Below are 22966 nucleotides of genomic sequence, written 5' to 3' on the forward strand. Positions count from 1 at the left end.
GAGGCAAAGTGTATGGAATTAGAATTGGCAGATAAACTGCAGTATTTTTAAGCCAAAGAAAATGAGAAGCAATATCAACATGAGAGGGAAGTGCTGACACTTTAAAAGAAACATGGAAATAATGGGGAAGGGAATAACTTAACCCCACAAGCAACAAATGTCAGTAAATTTCTTCCACAGTGTAAAGAAGGTGATCATTTTGATAGTTTTATTCACATATTTGAAAGAGTAAGTACACAATATGATGTTGACAAAGGCCTCCAGGTATGGTTCCTGACCCCCTTACTTCATGGCAAAGCTGTAACTACTGTTTCTAAATTGCCTGATGTTAATTATTTAAATTATGAAAAAGTCAAACAATGTTTATTGGAATGCTTTAAGTTAACACATGAAGCTTACAGCAAAAAAAATTCATGAGTACGGATGTAGAGCAGATGAAAGTGTATGTGATTATATTGCTGAGCTAAGCACTTATTTTCATAGGTGGCTGAGTGGGTATCAGGTCACCACTTTTGAAAAGCTGGCAGATGTTTTGGTGAGGGAAGAAGCTCTTAGCACTTTGCCTGAGGACATGAGAATCTAGTTGGCAGACTGGTAGTTTTACTCTGCAGATGAGCTGGAGAGAAAAGGGGATCTCTACTTAGCAAGCAGGGCATCACTGCACAAGAAGGGAATACCCAGTGCTGCACATGAATATAAGGGATCCCATGGTAGACAGCCTAATCCAGAGAGTCCACCAGTAAAATAAGCAGGCCACTAGTTCAGGTACATGGCCAGGATAAGATATGCATATGGAGTGTTTCTCCCCAGGCCTCCGCTAAAAATAGGTTCTGTCCTAGTCGAACTTTCCCAGTCAACAAATGTTAAATAATAATTAAATAAGAATTTAGATGTTTAAATGTAACCATAGGGGTCATACAGCATACAAATATCCACTGAAGCAAGGTGGGAAACAAAAGGTAAGGGAGCGAGCAAGTGGGAATAACAGCATGCCAGTGGTAAGTTGTCTGGAGACAATAGGGGTACCAAACTATCATCGGAGTTTGTATCCTATCTTGGTGGGTGGAAAACAGGCCACTGCCAAGAGAGACACAGCCTCTGACATAACCATTGTGAAGCATGCAGTGGTTAAACAGGAGCAGTACTTGCTTGGGAAGTTCACTCCAGTCAGAGCTTTAGGAGGGATTCCCATTCCAAATACCTATGGCCAGAGTTCACCTTGACTGGGAGGGTGGAAAAGGAAGCAAGCAAGTAGGTGTGTTTGAGGATATCCCTGCAGATGTCTTGATAGGGAATGATTTTAATAATGCAGTACCTTGTGTGCATGCTGTTACACACAGTCAGGCTTGGAGACAAGCATATGGGTCTAATAGACTGGGGAAGACCCAGACGGAACCCACACCTAAATCCGGGGATGGTGATGTGGCTATTTCAAGGGAGGAGCTACTGTGTATCAGTGAACCTAAAGGTGAGCCACAGCTGCTGATAGATACTGATATTCCCTTGGACAGGGTTACTTCTAGGGCAGAGGTGACTGGGCTGACAGTGAGGCACCACTGTTAGAAGATACCAGACTTCCTGTGGAATGGGAGATGGGAAGGGTCACAAAGGTAAAGTTCTTGGAGCCTACATTACGAGGCTTGAAGGCTTGAGGGAGGTAGCTAAGGAGACACCTGATTCTCAAGGAAAAGTGAAGTCTGTATACTGGGACAAAGTTGTTAATGCCCAGAGCCTACTGTCTGTTACTTCTAGCCATAACCCATGGCATTCCCTTTGCAGGTCATATGGGCATAAAGTGTACCACAAGATGTATTATGCAGATTTTTTATTGGCCTAGTGTTGTTCATCTTATGTTATGATTCAAGGTGAACAGGTGAGGTATTTCATTTATATGCTTTATTATTTAGAAACACATCAGGATGGATAACAGCTACATAAAATATAAGCAAACTCATTAACTGACTGACCATTACATATATGCATGCTTACATCTCAACAGCTCTCTACAAAATGGTAGTCTGACTCGCACTTGCTCAGTTTTTATACACATATGCAACCCCATGGAAAGATTTTTAAAGGTATACATAAATATTGATCTAAACCTAGGATTGCAAGGGATGTAAAAGGGCACTGCAGGACCTGTGAGCAATGGCAAAAAGTAGGCAAGGCAGGAGGCAAGGTCAAATGATGGCTTTGCCTGTGATTGAGGAGCCATTTCAGAGGCTATGGATATTGTGGGGCCTCTAAGTACCCAAAGTTCCACAGGGAAGAAATATATTCTAGTGGTAGTATATTATGCCAGTGGCTCTGTCCTCCATCTTGGCAGAGAAGGTGGCAAATGCTTATTTAGATATTTTCAGCAGGGTAGGTTCCCAAGAGGAATACTGACTGACAGAGGTGACAGTTTCATGTCAGACCTGCTGTCTTCTCTGTGGGAGTGCTGTTGGGTGAAGCTCCTAAAGACTACAACCTACCACTCCCAGACTAATGGCCTTGTGGAGAGGTTAAATTCTATACTGAAGACCATGCTAAGGGCATTTACAGAGAGAGTGGGATAAATATTTGCTCCATCTGCTGTTTGCATACAGTGAGGTACCCCAGGAATCCAAACGTTTTTCACCCTTTGAGTTGCTGTATGAGCATAGGGTGAGGGGCCCTTGGATTTGATTTGTGATGCGTGGGAGGGTATGTGTGAATCCAACAAGGAGGCTGGTGTTGTCTATGTCCTAAACCTCAGGACAAGGCTTAGGTAGCTCATGGGTGTGGCTCAAGAGAACCTGCCAGGAGCCCAACAGCAGAAAAAGGTCTGGTATGACAGGAATGCTCGAGCCTGAAAGTATGCTGTTGAACAGCAAGTTGTGGTGCTCATTTCTGTCAGAGACAATAAGCTGCAGGCAGCTTGGAAAGGAACCTTCAAAGTGGTAAGGAAGAGCAGTGATGTTACCAACATGGTAAAACTGCTAGGCAAGAGGCAGGGGCAAAAACTCTACCCTATTAACATGATGAAGCCTTACCATAATAGGGAGGCCCTTGTGCTGAGTATTTGCAGTGGGTGACAGAAGGAACCTGAGGGAGATCTGGTGACTGATCTCCTCAGTGAGGCTCGGACTAACACCTCAGTGCAAGGGGTAGCAATTTCCCAGTGGCTATTCAGGTTTGAGAAATACAAGCAGTGGTACAGGAGCTTGGGGACATGTTCACTAGGAAACCTGGGTGCACCCACCTGATGCAGCACTATGTGGATGCAGGACACCAAAGACCTATCAAGTATGTGCCTTACAGGGTGCCTAAGTGAGTCAGATAGACTCTGAGGGATGGGATAGAGGAAATGTTGGACCTGGGAGTAACCCAGGAATCCAGCCATCCCTGGGCTTCCCCGTGATGCTGCTACCAAAAAAGGATGGCAGCACCAGATTCTGTGTGGATAGAAAACTAAACAGTCACACAAAGTCAGATGCTTACCCCATGCCTATGACAGATGAAGCCTTGCAGCAGCTGAGTGGGGCTAAGTATTTCACCACTACTGATCTGACCAAGGGCTACTTCAGCATGTCAGGGAAGTCCTAGACAGACTGCAAAGAGCAGGGTTGACCATTAAGCCCAGTAAGTGTCAGGTGGGTATGGCAGAGGTCTCCTACCTGAAACACGGAGTGGAGAGTAATAAGATCAGGCCAGAATCTGCCAAAGTGGAAGCTATTCAAGCATGGTCTGCCCCTGTTACCAAAAAGCATGTGAGGGCATTCTTGGAGAGAGTGGAGTACTATAGAAAGTTTGTTCCCAGTTATAATACAATAGTTGCTCCCCTCACATACCTGGTTCATAGGTTCATAGGTTCAGCATGTCCTATTTATTTCAGTGCTGAGGTTGAACAGGCGGTATGCCACTGAGTAGAGCTGAGTTTTCTTTACCGGGGGCAGCATGGCATCTGTTTGAGCCCCTTTGATCCTGTTGGTGAGGTACTTTTGGGGTCTTTCCAGTTGCTGCAGGTGTCTGGTACATTGTACTCAATTATGGGCCTGATGATGGATGAGTAAAGAAGCCGATGACCTCCCCTGATAGATGTGAATCCCCTTCATGATTAGGTGGGCTATATAAAATGTTTCAGCCACAGTCCTTCCGTGGTGAAAACAAAACAGGTTAGATAGGGTTGTGTGGATCCCAGCCTGTGAGCAGGCATTCCAAAAGCTTAAAGGGGCTTTGGGAGGACCCCTGTGCTAGCCAGTCCAGATTACAGCATAGAATTTGTTGTACAGGTAGATGCTTCAAACCATGGTGTGGGGGCTGTACTCGGTCAAGTTTCCTCAGAGGGAGGAGAACATCCTGCTGTATATCTCAGCTGTAGACTGCAACCCAGGGAGGAATGTTATGCCGCTGTAGAAAAAGAATGCCTATCCATAGTATGGACACTGCAAAAACTTCATCCCTATCTGTACAGAAGGAAATTCACTGTAGTTACAGACCACAATCCCTTAATAAGGCTACATCAAGCCAGCCAGCAAAATGCCAAGTTATTATGGTTGAGCCTAAAATTGCAGGCATACTGTATAACATGACAGTGCAGCACTGTAGTGGGGTCAGCAATGCCAATTCATATGGCCTTTCAAGACAGGATATGGGTTAATGTGCCCCCAGCCAGGTTCATTTCTCTCAAGCAACATTTCTCCAGGGTCACTTGAAAAACTAGCTTGAGTCTTCAAAGGGGGACAGGTGTGATGATGTGAGGTAGTGCCATCTGTGCCAGGGAGAGTAGGGCAGTGCATGTGTATCATATGCCAGCATAGCTAGCTGGCGTTCTGCAAAGAATTATATGTCATTTGAATATCAAACCGATTTGTACAGATACTTGTGTTAAAAATGTATTTGTAAAGTTGCTTGTGTTAAAAATGTATCAACAGTAGGACAGAAAAGGAACATACATGTATGTCAGACTGTATTGTTATAACTGATGAAATGTATATATTTTAACAAAGGATACTGGAAGGGAAGAGGTTAAGCTCAGCCCACCTAACCTTAAGAAAAATAGCCTGAAATTAAATGACTTTGTTTGGGCCATAAAGATTTTATCTCACAGGTCTAAATGCAGTCAGAGACGCAATGTCTGTGCCACCCTGGGGTTCCAGAAAATAGCTTGTTAGTTTCTGCAGGAAGGGTGGAAGTGTTGGAATTATTTTACAATTTCCAGATGCTGTAATAAACCTTAGCTGAAGTTCTGTGTGTATATTATGACATACCTGTGCCAGATCCTGGCTCAATTTCTAGCGAAGGGGGTAGTGCTGAAACCACAGAGTCAAATGACCAGACGTGATGCCATTCTGCAGCCAACATTGAAACTGCATTTGAATACTAGTGAGATATGTAAGGTGTGCACTTTGTTACTGGACCTGACACAAGACTCTTATCAACTTTCATCTTGCCTTGCATTAGTAATTCTTCCATCAGAAAAATGTAGTGAGATTAGCTAAATGTTGTTTTTCTGTATCTGTCTGAGTTTCCTCATCTGTGTTGTTTTTTTTTTTGTTTTTTTTTATTTCCAGTGATTGAAACTCTGGTGTTATATCTATTATTAAATATATGCAAACCTTTCATTGTGGCTGATCTTTTAGAAAATATTTCACCTTTGAGAGTACTTGCCTTTATTTAGTGGTGCTGTGGCTCCACATTCCTGAAAGTCTTGCTGCATGTTTGTCACTTCTATTTGTATAAATATTAATTTTACTAAGTGTAACTCGGTACCCTTGTAAGAGCCTCAAAATGGCTGGTTACACATGTTCTGGTGGCATTGAATCTGCCTTGTAGTCTGGGTGGAGGTGGAGGGGCTGATAAGCTGTGCCCGCCTTTTGTGTGTGTGTGTGTGTGTGTGTGTGTGTGTGTGTGTGTGTGTGTGTGTGTGTGTGTGTGTGTGTGTGTGTGTGTGTGTGTGTGTGAATCAAATCAAGGGAGTGTTTGTGACAGCTACTTTGAGCAGGAACACTAAGAACACTGATTGTACAGAGAGGGTGATGAAGGATTTGGACTGAAACACTCATCTAAAGACTTAACTCTGTAGTGGTTATTGGGGAATCTTATTTGGGGTCTGGAGAGAAAGCCCAGGCCCAGGACTGGAGTGTGCATTCTCTGTGTGCTCTTAAGGGAAATTGTACTTTGTTCAGAGAGTTGCATCTCAAAATACTGTGTGTTTGTATTTTTTTCTCAGGGAACATTCCCCACTGGTGTCCATGATGAGGACTGAGGCTGCTTGATCACTGACCCAGTCGTGGGACGTCACACCCAGACTGAACAATGTGTCTGAAATGAAGTTGCATATAGAAGTGGCAGTTTGTTGCCACATGTTGTGACATCTTAATATTTCTTCAGCCATTAGACTCATTGTTATATTTTGGAACAGCATAGAAATGGGTACATATGGGCAAAGAAATGCACATGGTGACAGAGGAAATGGTAACACTGTACATGGTGTTAGCATACCTCAAGCCCTTGTCATTCTATTAGGTACATGGTGTTTTACTGCATGGAAAAGGTGCTGTTCTAGCACATGATTTTCCATATGAGGCTGAGAATCTCACCTCATTCATTTAACTTTGTTAACTGGGTAACCGGATTAGTCCGAAGACTAATTCTGCCACAATTCTGGTCAGGAGGCAATAACAACTTTTCAAAATAACATTTTCAGATGATCTTAAAAGTTACATTTCAAATTAATATTTATATTCAGATTGCATTATAACTAACATTTACAGTTCAATAACAACTACATTTCAGCTTTTACATGAATGCTATTTATATAAATCATTGCATCATGTGGAAGGACATTAGCACTGTTTATTTACCTATTTGTCATGAGTGCATAGCTGACTGTGTATCATTATAGTTGCACATTTCTGACTATAGTGCGATCTGGTTTTAGCAGGATTGCTTATACACTTCATGGTTGTGGATGAAAAAGCAAGACAGGTTGTTAACTTGATTTGGGGGAAAAGAAATGTAATCACTATTTTGTGTTTGATAAGAGATGTATTATTTATTTACTTACTGGCATTTGACTACTGGGAAGGACCGACTGGGTAGTAGCCCATTTTCAGTGGAGGCCCAGGGAGAAAAGCTCCAAATTATTACATAACATTTTAAGAGCAATACATTTACAACCTTCAAAAATAAAACAAAAACATCTGCAGTTAAATAATTATAACAAATTAGAAATACTATAACAATGTTGGTTAAGAACTGATACAAGGTATATGACAGTCATTTAATATTTAGAGAAATTTTAGACAGTCTTAAAGGTAAACTAGTCTAATACAAATAGGAATTGCAGTATGAAGTGAGAGAAAAAGAGGCGAATGTCATTACAGCAGTAATGGATCACCAGCATGGAAAGGAGATGTTATCATGGTACCTGCACAGTTACAACATACTGAGTAATTTTTTCCAGCATCCGCTGCTAATAACATTGAGTTTAAGTGGATCAGTCAACACCGCTATGATTATGTGTGGGTTTATCTTTGCAAATGTGATGTGGGAAATCATAAGAACTCAACGTTAAGGATCCACTGAGTATGCTTTATTTCATGACACTGAATCAGTTACCAGTAACCAGCAAACCAATTCAAAAGGAAACCAGGAATTACCAACTTTGATTGTAAGTATGTGATGTTGTAAAACAGTGGCCTAAAGGATGTAACTTACTGTAGCTGTCATTTGCAGCTTGGATAAGCCAGTTATGCATATGTCAAGTGACACTGTTTTATGGCTCCAAAATGGCAATTTATAAATTAAGTAAAAAAATACATGACACTGAGTACCGAACAGTGAACTGATAAATGCATTAAGGAATCAGAAAAAGTTACATTGGATGTTATATGATTTAAAAATGTGGCACCCCAAACATTTTTGAACCCCTAAAAATGGACTTCATTCATTATCATTACACCATAGTCATACATGGATTCATAAGTTTGACTGTCAAGCTTATGATCTACAGGCCTTATAAAAACTTAGTGAACCACTATCGAGTAAAAAGTAAGAAGTCTTTATTATAAAATGCCACAAAAGGTGCTTCATCAGACCATATAAAAACAAGCCAATTGCACACACATACACACACACACACACACACACACACACACACACACACACACACACACACACACACACACACACACACACACACACCATACAGACAAAAACGCACACAGATAAACTCACACACACATCCTCTGAGACACACACACACACACACACACACACACACACACACACACACACACACACACACACATAAACACACACACATAAACACACAAATGCACACACACAATCACACACACACACACACACACACACACACACACACACACACACACACACACACACACACACACACACACACACACACACACACACACACACACACACATATATATATATATATATATATATATATATATATATATATATATATATATATATATATATATATATATATCAGCAATGAAGCCATCAGTAGCAAAACAAATCATGTGAACTAAGAACCAGTTTTAAGGCAACAGTATCATTAACACCTGACTGAACCTGTATCAGCTTGCAATTCCAAAATCCATTTTAGTTCAGAACACTCTGCCCTATTAGTATAGTCCACCTTAAATCTAGATATAGCAATTGTAGAACTAAGAATTTGAACATATGTTTAACATCAAAACACTTAACCATGTTTTGCCAATGCACTAGGGAGCTCCCCTTCTTAATATCATATAAATGTTCCAAAACACATTCCTTAAGGGAACGATTTGTTTTACCAACATAAAAGCAAGAGCAGATGGTACATACTGCTAAACAGTCTAAATTAGTGCTTTTACAATCAGCATGAAATCCAAATGTATAACATTTAGCGGTATCAGACTGAATAAAGATAGATGTACACATGCAGTACAATCGTTACAAGGAAAGGTGCCTCTGGTGTGAAGTTATAGGATGTTGCCTGTGACATCTGTAACATAATTATCGTTTAAGGCATCTGTCATTTTTAAAAGAAAACTTTGCTTAACTGCCCAATATTCTCTTAAAATCCTCATTCTCCATAAGAATAGACCAGTTTATTGTAACAATGTCACAGATCTCATTAACACTGCTTGAATAAGTTAATACAACAGTAGAAACTCCATTGATATCTCCGGGCTCCAGAGCTATACCAATCCGCTGTAAATAAAACTTCTTATTTAATAAAAATACATTATTTTCAAGAATAACGTCAAGTAAAAGGCAAATATCTTACTATTTCAGAAATCAGCACTTTGTGATAAAAATCTCTTAATGCCTTCAACCCCCAAATCATTGGTTATGTTAGTGAACAAAGAGTTTACATTCAGTGCAACAAACATAATGGGGGAGTCATAGCATCAGAAACCTTACCTGCTCAAAACTGTATGGTGTCGATATTATCCTGTGCAGGTCGTAACATCTTTTCAACATACATTGACAAAGGCACAGTAAACCACACACCTCCAGATGCAACTGGTTTCATTGGTAGTTCACGTAAGTGTTTGTGGATTTTAGGAATGCCATACAATATGGGAACAACAGGTGATTAACATAAAAATGTTCAGACAACTCACTAGTTAACAAACCACTTGTATTTGGGTTTTATATATATATATATATATATATATATATATATATATATATATGTATATATATATATATATATATATATATATATATATATATATATATATATATGTGTGTGTGTGTGTATATGTGTGTGTGTGTGTGTGTGTGTGTGTGTGTGTGTGTGTGTGTGTGTGTGTGTGTGTGTGTGTGTCAAACAGGAGAGGCCGCAAAACTGAGCCCTGTGGCAACTTTTTTGGTTTCAGAAGTGACACCTGCTACTCTAATGCAAGGGTTTTGTCAGACAACCAGTTAGCTGTCCACTGCACAGGGTAAGAACTTGCATTCAGATTTACATGTCTGTCAATAATGCTTGCATAGCGAATAGTGTCAAAGGCCTTGTCCGGGTCTAGGAATGCTGTATTCACTGCATAACTACTGTCCACTGCTTCGGCTACTTTTTCAAAGCAATTAATGATATTAAAGAAGCAAGACCTTCCTTTGATAAAATTGATGAGGGTCCATGGTTAAGAGATTTTCAATGTCCAAAATGATGAAGTCTGTGATAATGCGGTCCATAGCTTTACATATGAGGCTAGTGAGACTTAATGGGTCAATAGTTACCAAGGTTCATAGATGGGCCACCTTTGTGTACTGGCATTAGAACAGCTGTTTTCAGGGTTTGGGAATGTAGGCTTAGATTAAAGGGGTTCAGAAAGGCCATATGTGGCACTGATAATCTGGCACTCTGGTATGTTGTCAGGGCCCATGGATGATGTATTCTTACATTTTGAAAGGACTGAGAGAACTTGTTCTACTGTAATTAAATAGACTGGCTGGGGATTGTGGAAAGTGTGGGATAGCTATAACTGTCAGTGCAGTAAAATTTGCACTAAATTTGTTAGCTAGGATAATAGATTTTTCCTTTGGCCAGACAGCATAGAAATATTGTGAACAAGTTCTGAACACTGTTGGGTGTTTTTGCATTGTTTTGATACATAATATAGTAGATGGAATTTCCAGCAGTGTTGTAGGAATTACTGAGAGATAGCAGAAGTTTATTGCTGAAACAAAGGTCCCTGATAGGTGAGTAGTTGAGAAAAGTATTTTCTGATGTTGGCCATTTGTGAGAAGGACATAAGACGTTCATGTTTCTGCCTTCTTCTCCTTGCCTGCCACTTCCATGCCAGTTAGTATTCTTTCCCAAGTTACCCGAGCGCCGCTTGTGGCCATATTCATTATCTTCCATTTGTCTTGTAGAGGTGGCAGGCGTTAGGTTGTGTAATCCGTTAATGAGCATTGGCCTCTAGTGTAAGATTTGATTCCATTAGCCTACATTTGTCTACTGTGTGACACTTAGCAAGTCAATCAACCAAACAGTGATTCCAGGCTGAGTATGAAAGAGGTCCATTGGATCAGCCTATCCCAGTTAAAAAGCATAAATACTGCCCCCTCACACACACACACACACACACACACACACACACACACACACACACACACACACACACACACACACACACACACACACACACAAATATACATATATATATATATATATATATATATCATCATCTTCTTTCGGCTGTTCCCATTAGGGGTCGCCACAGCAGATCACCTGTTTCCATTTCTTCCAGTCCTCTGCATCTTGCGCTGTCACACCAACCACCTGCATGTCCTCTCTCACCACATCCATAAACCTTATCTTAGGCCTTCCTCTTTTCCTGTTATCTGGTAGCTTCATCCTTAGCATCATTTTCCCAATATACTCAGCATCCCTCCTCAGCACATGTCCAAACCAATGTAATCGTGCCTCTCTGGCTTTGTCTCCAAACCTTCCAACCTGGACTGACCCTCTAATATACTTATTCCTAATCCTGTCCACCCTTGTCACACCCAGTGCAAATCTTAACATCTTTAATTCTGCCACATCCAGCTCAAACTCCTGCCTTTTTGTCAATGCCACTGTCTCCAACCCATATAACATAGCTAGTCTCACTACCCTCTTGTAGACCTTCCCTTTCACTCTTACAGGTACTCATCTGTCACAAATCACTCCTGACACTCTTCTCCACCCACTCCATCCTGCCTGTACTCTCTTCTTCACCTCTCTTCCACACTCACCGTTACTCTGAACTATTGACCCCAAGTATTTAAACTCATCCACCTTCGCCACCTCTAATTCTTGCATCCTCACAATTCCTCTATCCTCCCTCTCATTCACACACATATATTCTGTCTTATTCCTGCTGACCTTCATTCCTCTTCTCTCTACAGCATATCTCCATCTTTCCAGGGTCTCCTCCACCTGTTCCCTACTCTCACTACAGATCACAATGTCATCTGCAAACATCATAGTCCATGGGGACTCCTGTCTGATCTCGTCTGTCAACCTGTCCATCACCATTGCAAATAAGAAAGGGCTCAGAGCTGATCCTTGATGTAACCCCACCTCCACCTTAAATGCATCCATCACTCCCACCGCAGACATCACAACTGTCACACTACCCTCGTACATATCCTGTACCACTCTTACATACTTCTCTGACACTCCTGACTTCCTCATACAATACCATAACTCCTCTCTAGGCACCCTGTCATATACTTTCTCTAAGTCTACAAAAACACAATGCAACTCCTTCTGACATTCTCTGTACTTTTCCATCAACACTCTCAGAGCAAACATCGCACCTGTAGTGCTCTTTCCAGGCATGAAACCATACTGCTGATCACTAATCATCACGTCCCTTAACCTTGCTTCCACTACTCTTTCCCATAACTTCATGCTGTGACTGATCAATTTAATCCCTCTGTAGTTACTACAGCTCTGCCCATCACCCTTATTCTTAAAATTGGTACTAAAACACTTTTTCTCCATTCCTCAGGCATCCTCTCACTTTCCAAGATTTCATTAAACAATCTGGTTAAAAACTCCACTGCCATTTCACCTAAACAACTCTAAGCTTCCACAGGTATGTCATCTGGGCCAACAGCCTTTCCATTCTTCATTCTCTTCATAGCTATCCTTACTTCCTCCTTGTTAATCCATTGTACTTCATGATTCACTATCCCTACATCATCCAACCTTCTCTCCCTCTCATTCTCTTCATTCATTAACCCCTCAAAGTACTCTTTCCATCTCCTCAACACACTCTCCTCGCTTGTGAGTATGTTTCCCTCATTATCCTTTATCACCTTTACCTGCTGCACATCCTTCCTAGCTCGGTCCCCATGTCTAGCCAATCGGTACAGGTCCTTTTCACCTTCCTTAGTGTCCAGCCTTTCATACAAGTCTTCATATGCCTTATCCTTAGTCTTCGCCACCTCTCTCTTTGCCATGCACCTCAACTCCTTATACTCCTGTCTACTTTCTTCATCTCTCTGACAATCCCACTTCTTCTTTGCCATCCTCTTTCTCTGTATACTCTCCTGTACTTCCTCATTCCACCACCATGTCTCCTTGTCGTCCTTCCTCTGTCCAGATGTGATACCAAGCACCTTTCTAGCCGTCTCCCTTACTAGCTCTGCTGTAGTTACCTAGCTATTTGGTAACTCTTCACTGCCACCCAGTGCCTGTCTTAACTCATCCCTGAACTCCACCTCACAATTACCCTTTTTCAATTTCCACCATTTGATCCTTGGTGCTGCCCTCACACTCCTCTTCCTCTTAATCACCAGCGTCATCCTACAAACCACCATCCTATGCTGCCTAACTACACTTTCTCCGGTCACCACTTTACACTCTCCAATCTCCTTCAAACTGGCCCTCCTACATAAGATATAATCCACCTGTGTGTATCTTCCTCCACTCTTGTATGTCACCCTATGCTCCTCCCTCTTGTTAAAATATGTATTGACTACAGCCATGTCCATCCTTTTCGCAAAATCCACTACCATCTGACCTTCTACATTCCTTTGTTTAACACCATACCTACCCATCACTTCCTCATCCCCTCTGTTCCCTTCACCAACATGCCCATTGAAATCTGCTCCAATCACCACTCTCTCACCCTTGAGTACAGACATCACCACTTCATCCAATTCACTCCAAAATTTTTTTTTCTCATCCCTTGCACACCCAACTTGTGGAGCATATGCACTAACAACATTCATCATTACACCATCAATTTCCAGCTTCATAAACATTACTCTATCCGACACTCTTTTCACCTCCAAAACACTATTAGCATACTGTTCCTTCAGAATAACTCCTATGCCATTTCTCCTTCCATCCACACCATGATAAAACAATTTGAACCCACCTCTGATACACCTAGCCTTACTCCCCTTCCATCTGGTCTCTTGCACACACAATATACCAACCTTCCTTCTGTCCATCATATCAGCTAGCTCTCACCCTATACCAGTCATACTGCCAACATTCAAAGTTCCGACCCTCACTACCAGAGTCCTAGCCTTTCTCCTCTCTTCCTGTCTTCGGCCATGTCTTCCACCTCTTCTTCTCCTTTGGCCAACAGCAGCCTAATTTCCGCCAGCACCCTGTTGGCTAACAGTATTGGTGGCAGTCATTGTTAACACGGGCCTCGACCGATCCGGTATTAAATTATTTATTGGTGTCTGCATGAAATGATTGGCGAAGTTTTACGCCGGATGCCCTTCCTGGTGCAACCCTCCTCATTTATCCGGGCTTGGGACTGCATTCCCAGTGGCTGGGTTTTATATATATATATATATATATATATATATGTATGTATGTATATATATATATATATATATATATATATATATATCTATCTATATATATATATATATATATATATATATATATATATATATATATATATATATATATATATATATATATATATATTGATAAATGGATATGCAGAGTAGTAGAATGGAAGATAGGAGATGAGCAGTTCGGATTCAGATTAGGATGCAGCACAACTGCCCCGATGTTTGCACTGAGACAGATACTTGGGAAGAAGCTAGAGATGAGGAGAGAGTCCAAATGGACATTCCTAGACTTGGAGAAAGCATATGACAAGGTCCCAAGAAAGCTGATCTGGGCAGTACTATGGTGGTTTGAAATCCAAGAAACATTGGTAGAATTAGTGCAGGCTATCTACAATGACCTAGTGACTCAAGTACGAACAGTCTTCGGTCTCACAGAGGGGTTCCCGGTGGGAGTGTGTGTACACCAGGGTTCAGCTCTAAGCCCACTGCTGTTCATACTGGTGATGGACTATATTAGCAAACAGGTTGAAGGGGACAGATCAACAAAGATTCTGTATGCAGATGATGTGGCAGTACAGGCAGACTCTGAGCTAGAACTTCAGCAAAGGATAAGAAAATGGAATGCAAATCTGAAGGCACATGGGAGGAAACTAAGCACAGATAAGACTGTGGTAATAGCAGCAAATTGGAGAAATCAGAAGAAGCTGAGAATAGAGACAGAAGGGAAGATAGTGAGACAGGTAAACAGCTTCAAGTATATGGGAGAGGTAGTTGAGGAGAAGGGTAGTCAGAATGAAGAGGTCAAAGCTAGAATCAGAGGGGCTGCAGCCAACTGGCATAGAGTATCAGGTGTAGTCTATGACAGAAGAATGCCAAAGAAGCTGAAAAGTAAGGTGTACAAGACAGTGGTGCGACCAGTACTACTGTATAGTACAGAAACCTGAGCAGTAAAGGCAGAAGAGTTGAAGAAGCTAGAGGTGATGGGAATGAAGTGCCTGAGAAAGGTGATAGGATGCAAACTGTAGGACAGACAAAGAAATGAGGACATAAGAGCAGAAGCCAAAGTAGCTCCAATTGCAGAAAAGATCAAAGAGATTAGATCACTGTGGTTTGGGCACATGTGTAGAAAAGTAGAAGACAATCTGGTGAGGAAGATTTGGGACAGACAGGAAGAAGGTAAGAGGAAGTGAGGACATCCAGCAAAGAGGTGGATGGATTGTGTGAAGAAGATCTGTGACAGTCAGGCATGAGTGTTGAAGAAGGCAGGAGTGTGGCACTGAATCAAGAGAGATGGCAACAGTTAACACGATACCCTCCCCACGTAGAAAACTGGGAAAAAGGGGGTTGATGATGATATATATATATATATATATATATATATATATATATATATATATATATATATATAAATATGTTCGACAAACAGAAGGAGACCCATATATATGTACATTCTCCAGTCTCCCTTGTACAGAGATTTCACATAAACTCCACCACAAAAACCTTCAAATCACTTTTGATTCATAGGTTCATAGGCCAGTACTAGGCTAATGTTTGTAAGGCAAACACACACCATTACACACACACAGCCATGTACACACACACACACACACAGACACACACACACACATACACAAATGTTTGTTATGGAGGTTTGGGTCCTTGCAACCCAGCAAGCTTGGTTATGAAGACAGCTACTGCTATTTGCCACACCTTTCGGTGCCTACTGGTGGATATTTCCAGCATGCTTATTTGATGATTTAGCTCATAAGATTAAGGCTGTAAGGTGCTAACAAGCACTATCCTGCAGTCCTGAGCCAAATTCCGTCTGCTGAAGTAGAAAACTGTTGCCACTTAACTAGGCAATACTGCAAAAAATATGCTGAGAATAAAAATAGAACGGTACAATAACAAGAAACTACTAAAAACAGAAAAAAGTACCAAAACTAACACAGCTGAAGGTAAAACAACGAACTTTAATGCACACAAAAGAGAGTAAGCGCTTTCACGGTGTGCTGTCACTGCTTCATCAGACTGTCTGATGTTAGTTTTAGTACTTTTTGTTTTTTAGTAACTAGGCAATACTCCTGGGTCACCACTGAAAACAGACCCTTATACCTGATGCAGTTACCCAGTTAGTAAATGAATACATACAGAACTAGCAGATACTCATGAATGACCATTCCCTGGCTGTATATTACATTGCATTAAGAACACATCACTGTTTCAGCCTTTGTACTCCACTGTTAACAGACTTCTATTTCTCCAGTTAGGGCACTGTACTTGTTTTGCAAACATCACTTTTCCTGGATCCAGAACCTTTTTATTACTTTTTTTCCTATTTGCCCAGCTTGATATTTTAATTAGAAAATGGTCATATGCTTGGCATCTTTACCGGGCTGCTTTTTCCACTTCTTCTTTCTTTAGAAATAATTCACATACACACCTTGCTGCTATGTATCTGTAATGTCTAATACAAAAAAAAAAAAAAAAAAAAGGGTGAGACCATGAAAACGTAGGAGAATGTTCCTTATCTGCAGTACCAGGAGAACCGCACTCTTGGCAAACAGTATTGTTTTCAACTTGGTTTCTTGCATTCTGGGTAGCTATAACCACTGGGTTGCAACATATTGCTGCAATAATAGTTATAAATATGTAGCAGTGCAAAGGTTATGGTGATCTAGATGAAAAATAATGGAAAAAATGCACACGACTGCGTAGCATTATCAGTATAACTAAAGAAGTGCATTAATCACAAACTGTGACAACAATCTATTTTGAAGTTTTTTAGATAGTAAAACCATTTAGCAGATAGCAGTAGACTGAATCAGCTCTTACAATGTTGCAAATAAAGAGGAAACGTTATGGTCAGCAGAGTTCCTTTTCCTGTTACTTTGCACATTTATCATAGTAATAACCTCACATATATCTGTGCATCATTATAAAGATAATAACTAAAATCAAGATGTAAGTAAATCGGTTTATCACTATTGTAATCCCACCTCTGACCTCTGCAAACAGTACATTTTCTTTAAGGTGCCACAATGATTTTTGGAAGATGTTGAGAAGCAAACTTACAAATCTGAAGGCAGGTGCAAGCAAATACTTACTGTTGGTTGTGGCTTTCCCTAGAAATATTTTTCATTGAATTTCTCTATCTTCACAACCCTCTCTTTGCCCCATATCTTGCAGACATCTTGTGAAATCCCCCCACAAATCTTCAAATTGACCGATGAAGAAACCCTCTCTCTTTTCACCTCTATCTCAAAGAATACCGTGCAAATCTTTACTTGGCAGAATTGAACTTACGTCTAATAAAACTACAGTAGACCAGGGGCAGTTGGGCCTAATGGAGTTATACTCCATAATTCTTTCACATGTGCCAGTTCCATCTTACATGTGAGAAGTGGGATCTGTTGTAACAGAGTACATTTCTGAGTAAGGTTGATGTGACTGGCTTATGTCCTTTAAACAATGGTCACGTTACAGTGGTTTGTGCTTTCAGGTGTGCTCAAACATCAGGAGCATAAATATTTATCACACAGTCTGAAGTACTCCTGCACTGTGTGCACTATATATGAACTATATAAAAATTATAAAAGACAATTGGCCAATATTGAATCAAGTATTAAATTCACAGTAGACATACAAGATATGTTTAACTGCTATTCGGTTATTTTGTTGTATTTGTGTACTGTTGTATCCAGGTTAACCCCAGTAAAATTGTAACTTTCTGTAAGGGGGATACCTGAGGTGATGTAAATACAGACATTGGGAAATATGATTTGGACATAGAGAGCAATTTCCCTAGCTTTCCATAAGCATCATGGGGCTCCTTACTAGGATCCTAAACTACTATCAGCTCAACATCTTATCTGAAGAATGGCACCTCAGGACTGATATATCTTTATAGGCAGGTTGTAAGATCCCATCTACAGAACTGAGTACCCTGAGACCTTATTTTTGCCAGGATATAGATATGACAGAAACAGTACACAGGAGGCCAGCAGAAATGGTACAATGTCATCTCCACAAGCCTTATATAGTCAACATGTAGTGTTTCTGCCTCAGAAGACTGCAACTCATCTTTGTCAGAGAGAATATCAGCTATGGGTTCTGTCCCCAAACCAGTATTTAGATTCATTTCCCAAGGATGAAACTGAAGTGCACGTTTACATGTATCCATCAGGTCCATACCCTCCCTCCCATCTTTCAAAACCACTCTGAAAGACCTCCTAGCTAAAATATAGCTCTGTTCTTACTCAAAACCAGGATAAACTCTTATTTCTAAATATGAATAGGTACCTTTTCATTCCTTATACCTCCTTACTCTCCCTTCTTCACTTACTTTCTTAATGCTATCTAATTCTCTTCCCGGTCTTTCTCTCTAAATATACCATAAGACAGTTTTTCCCTCATCTCATATTGCAATTTCTATTTGTATTAAACTAACTTAGCTTTAATTTCTCTGCAAACTGTCTAATATGTCTTTATTAAATGATTATCATATACCTCGTACTGATTCTTAACCAATGTTTTTATATTATGTCGAATTTGTTATAATTATTTAAACTGCAGATATTTTTCTTTTATTTTTGTTGATTGTATTATTATTTTTCCTAAAATGTTTTGTATTAATCTGGAGATTTTCTCCCAAGACCTCTGCTGAAAATGAACTTCTACACAGTCAGATTTCCCAGTAATCAAATACCAGTAAATAATAAATAATAAATAGTGATGTGATGCCCTTCATATGAGACATTAAACTAAGGTCCTGGCTGCTGAGTTAGCAGTAATTTACATGACTGCTAATTGTCTCAGGGCAATTGCTGAAAAGTATTGTTGCAGATATCCATCCATTTTCTGACAACTTTATCCTTCAGAGGATTGGGGAGTAGCAGAGAATATTCAAACAGCACAGAGCTTTGAAGCTCATTTTGGACAGGCTGCTGACCTACTGCAGAACACACACATGTACACTTATTATAGGTTCATAGGTTCATATGATGATATTAGACTATTGGCCCGGAGGCCTTTATAAGTCTAGGCAAGAATTTTGCCCATGTTCCCTCAAAGTCAACACCTGTTTCCCGTGTCCAGCAAAGACAGAGGTCGGATCCCAGGGGTGTATTTTCTGTTTCCCATCCAGTCATCCAGGTTCCTCTTAAAGAGGGCTAGAGAGGTACTCTGCTTGACATGGAGAGGAAGTCTATTCCACAGAAAGGGGAGTTTTTGGGACACAAATCTATCACACCAATAAGTTCTATTAATGTCAAAGACCAGGTTAAGGCCTTGCATGCGGGTTGCATGAGTGGAGTTTGTCTTATGGATATGAAGCAACTCCATCAAGTCTGGGTCTGAAATGGCCTTTAATGCCAGACACAGGTCATGTCTGAGCAGTCTGTATGAGACTGAGTAGCGGGAGAGGGCTTTAGCCTATCTGTATAGGATAGGTGTTTGAGACCCTGGGGGCATTGTACTCGATAATCGGTCTGATAAGGGAAGAGTACAGGGATGTTATGACCTCCTTGTTCCTGGATGAAATACCCTTATTTATGAGGTGGGCCATGTAGAAAGCCTTCTGTACAATTGAGGCAATGTGGTGGTCAAAAATCAGGTTGCTATCAACCTGGGTGCCCAAGTCCCTTACGACTGAATGCATGCTTAGTACATTGTTATTAATGTGATAATTAGTGGGGATGACATTTTCCTCAAAGGGATAATGATGCATTTCTTGGCATTCAGTTAAAGCCCATGTTTCAGGCACCAGTCATTAGGTTGGGTAAGGCCCTCTTGGAGGATATTCACATCACTAGGGGAATTCAAGACAGCACCCAATTTGCACCAATCTGCAAACTTTGTCATCCGCAGACCACTGGTTTTGGCTTGCATCTCAGAAAAGCATATTCCAAACAGTAGAGGCTCCAAGACTGATCCTTGGGGCACACCGCTCATCACGGGTCTCCTACTAGAGGTGTCTTCCCCTACTTTGACTGAGTGGGTTCTTTCAGTGAGCCAGTTAGCTACCCATCTGGTAACATATGGGCTGATGCCTAGCTGGGAGAGTTTATCTATTATTCCCAAGTGGGGAATAGTGTCAAAGGCTTTGGCTAGGTCAAGGTAGGCAGTGTGCACCATCTTCCGCTCATCCATGGCTTTGGTGACTGTTTCAAAGAAGTCGATCAGGTTTAACAGGCGTGATCTCCCTTTGACAAAACCAAACTGTGTGGGGTCAAGCATTTGGAGACTGCCAATGTCCTTGTTTATAAGGTCCATGATAATGCATTGCATGGGCTTGCAGATCAGGCTAGTTAGGCTGATAGGCCTATAATTGCCTGGGTCAGTGGATGCTCCACCTTTGTGTAGCAGGATAACAGTGGCTGTCCTCCATTCAGCTGGGATGAAGCCGATGCTCAGGCTTTGGTTGAATAGGGTGCCTAATGGAGCTGAGAGCTCATGCCTGAGTTCATGTAGGATACAGTCAGGGATGTTATCGGGTCCCATGGAGACTGTATTTTTTGCCTTTGAGAGGGCATTAAGGACCTGCTCCCTGGTGATGAGGGGAGGTGGGCAGGTGCTGGGGATTTCCTGGTTTACTGATGGGGGGCAGGGGGTGACATTTCCACTGAACCTGCCTGCAAGCAGGTTGGCTATATCTATGGTGTTTGTGTATGTGATGTTACTGACCACCAGTTCAGAGCAGATTTGGGTGTTGCCTTTGAGATTGAAGACATATGTGCAGAAGGCCTTGTGATTGTCCTTGGTGGATGTGGCCAATTTGGACTTGAAGTTAGCCTTAGAGGATTTCACCAGTGACCTTATTTGCTTGTTCAGACAAAGGAGAGATTGCTTCCAACTTGGCATCTGCTCTTTCTTGGCCCTGGACAACAATTTTTTCCTTTTATTATAGAGTTTGTTTGTTGCTGCTGTCCACCATACAGGTTTACTCTTCCTTGAGGAAGATGATTTGGTCCTGTCAGGTATTGCTGAGTCCATACAGCTATGTAGGTGCTCATATAGTTTTTTGGTGTAGGCTTGGACATTAGTGCTTGTTCCAACTGAAGGGACAGTGGCTGTGAAGCTGCTTATACCTGCTCTGAAGAGACTGTAGTCAGCTTTGGAATAATTTTTTCATTTGACCCTGACAAGAGGGAAGTCAGGGGAGATGGTGCCTTCAAAAGTGATCAATTTATGGTCAGATCTTTCCAAGGAGGATGACACTGTAGGAGTGCTACAGTGGCTTCTCATGTTGGTTAGGATCAGGTCCAGGATATTTTCACCTCTCGTAGGGGTGTCGACCAGTAAAGTTGAGGAATCTCTGGGCATTCATACTTGGGCTAGAATAGGTCTTCTACTCTATGGATGGGTAGTTAACATCATCCAGGATCAAGGTAGAGGATTGAATCTTGATGGATTCAAGTAAGTTCAGACAGGTGGAGAGGGCGTCCTGAGTCATGATTGGGGGTCTGTAGCTAGCTATTATTTGAAGAGGTATTTTGTCAACAGTTAACTGCACTTGGAGTGCCTCCTGTGTGTGTCATACCATTTGACCAGCCTTGAGGTTTGTATGTCTTTGATAAATATTGAAACTCCACCTCCTTTGGCTTTGTAGCCCTCCATTTGGAGTCTGAAAGTATGGTAGGATGAGTAACCTGGTAAGGCTGGGGTGGTCTCCACAGCTTTGAACCAGGTTTCAGTGACTGCAAAAATGTCAGCATCTTCCAGGGCAAGGAATGCTTGCAACCAGTGCAGTTTCATGCTAAGACTCCTAGCCTTTAGCAGCATGACCTTTAAATTTCATTTATAAGAATTTTTCATGTTGGTAATTTTGGGCTCATGACTTTACATAAAAAAGGTACTATAGGGGAGGCAAGAGCCTTTGTAGAAGCTTAAAGCCCAGGGGAGACAGATGAAGTCCATCTCTGCCAAAGCATTGTGGTCTGTCAATCATGTCTTCCCAGGCTATCAGCTACTGGATCCCCTTGGAATGACACCAGAAACTAAGCCAATTGTTAAAGTCAATCATTTTCTGTTTGTATTGAGACATCATTCTGTGTGATGGTAGGATGCTGCTTAAGGCTAGGGACATACCTGCTTGGGACACATATTCAGTGAGCTCAATCATGTGTCTCTTCATATAGTCCAGAGAGGTACTTCTCAAGTCATTCACACCAACAAGGACTATGAAAGAGTCATAACAGTACCTCTTGTTAAGACACTTGAGTGCGTGCATGATATGGCGGATTCTAGCACCTGACAAGCAACTTACAGTGACTTTCTCCTTGACTAGGCTGGTGAGGGGTGCATCTGTGTGTCTCATGATAGAGTCTCCTATGACTAGTATGTTGGGTTTGTGGCTGGGCCTTAGAGGCTTTGAGACACAGGTGTGTGTACTATGCGTGATGCTTGGTGCTGTGGGTTGTGATGTGCGTGTGTTTTTGCTTCAGAGTTCTCTTTTGTTTAGGTATTTTTTGCTGAGAACCCCCCGCATATGTAGGAGTGTGTTGTACAGATGTTGGTGGTGTTAGAAGTATGGTGTTCATAGTGTTTGTGCAGACAACCTTCTCAGTGCCAGATGTACTGGCTTGTGACTGAGACAGCAAGGATTAGTTCTTAATGTGATTGCATCTCTCACATATTGTGTTCCTAGGTGGTAGTAGTAGAGGATTGT

This window comes from Protopterus annectens, chromosome 1.part1, assembly GCF_019279795.1.
Source record: "Protopterus annectens isolate FY-2018-M chromosome 1.part1, PAN1.0, whole genome shotgun sequence".
Taxonomy (NCBI): domain Eukaryota; kingdom Metazoa; phylum Chordata; order Ceratodontiformes; family Protopteridae; genus Protopterus; species Protopterus annectens.